This window comes from Galeopterus variegatus, unplaced genomic scaffold (genome assembly GCF_000696425.1).
Source record: "Galeopterus variegatus unplaced genomic scaffold, G_variegatus-3.0.2 Scaffold1458, whole genome shotgun sequence".
Taxonomy (NCBI): domain Eukaryota; kingdom Metazoa; phylum Chordata; class Mammalia; order Dermoptera; family Cynocephalidae; genus Galeopterus; species Galeopterus variegatus.
Window position 1 is genome coordinate 105,113 of NW_007727569.1, and position 861 is coordinate 105,973.

The following is an 861-nucleotide window of genomic DNA, read 5'->3' on the forward strand; positions in this document are numbered from 1 at the left end:
GGCCTGTACCAACTTGGTGCAGATCAACTGTCCATGCTGTGCCCCAGTGTTCCCCCGGTGGGCCCATGTCCCCCAGCCCCTGCAACTGTAATCACTTCCCATGGGGCAAGCCACACACTAGTCCCTTGCGATGACTCACTGGACTTTGAGTGGGTCCTTTTCTCAGTTGTCTGTGGCCACTCACTTCTGTGTGGATCCACGGGAACCCTGTTAGTGGTCTTGGTGTCTGGGGGACCACCAAGGCCCTCTTTTCCCCTGCAGCTGCCAAGCAACTTCATGTGAAGGGCACAGCAGCACTTTTGCCAGCTCTTGCTCCGTGTGCTCTCAGGGCTAGGCTTGAAGTGATCGGGGCTCAAAACGGTTGAAGCAGTCCGTCCTTTCTCTCATCGAGGCAGTTTCTCCTACCTTCATGAATTCCATGGGTCTCTCCTCCTCTTCTCCTGAGCTCTGGTGGCCCCAGCTTGGCATTCATTGCTTTTTATTTTTATTTATTTATTTATTTTTATTTATTTTTCAACCACTCATTTACACATTTTTATTTAGAAATACTTACATCAGTACAATGAAACTAAATTTTAGACACTAGATGTCATTAGTTTAAATATCATTAGTTTATTATAAAAGAGACATGGAAATTATTCACATGATGAAAGATTTCAGAACTTCAGTGGAATGGGCAGCTTCAAGTGATGCCATCTCAACAGTGATTAATTTCAGTCTACATACTTTCCAAGAATGTCACCATCTCTGAATAAGAAATAATCCTTGTCATCTATAGCCACTTTGGTGCCTCCATCTACTGGAAGAAGAACTTTATCTCCAACCTTTTTTTTTTTTTTTTTTTTTTTTTTTTTCCTTTTT

General features: G+C 43.1%; 1 pseudogene; it reads right to left on the bottom strand.

The window, feature by feature from the left end:
* Window positions 1–713: 713 nt before the first annotated feature.
* Window positions 714–861, bottom strand: part of LOC103593997 — a 784-nt pseudogene continuing 636 nt past the window's right edge.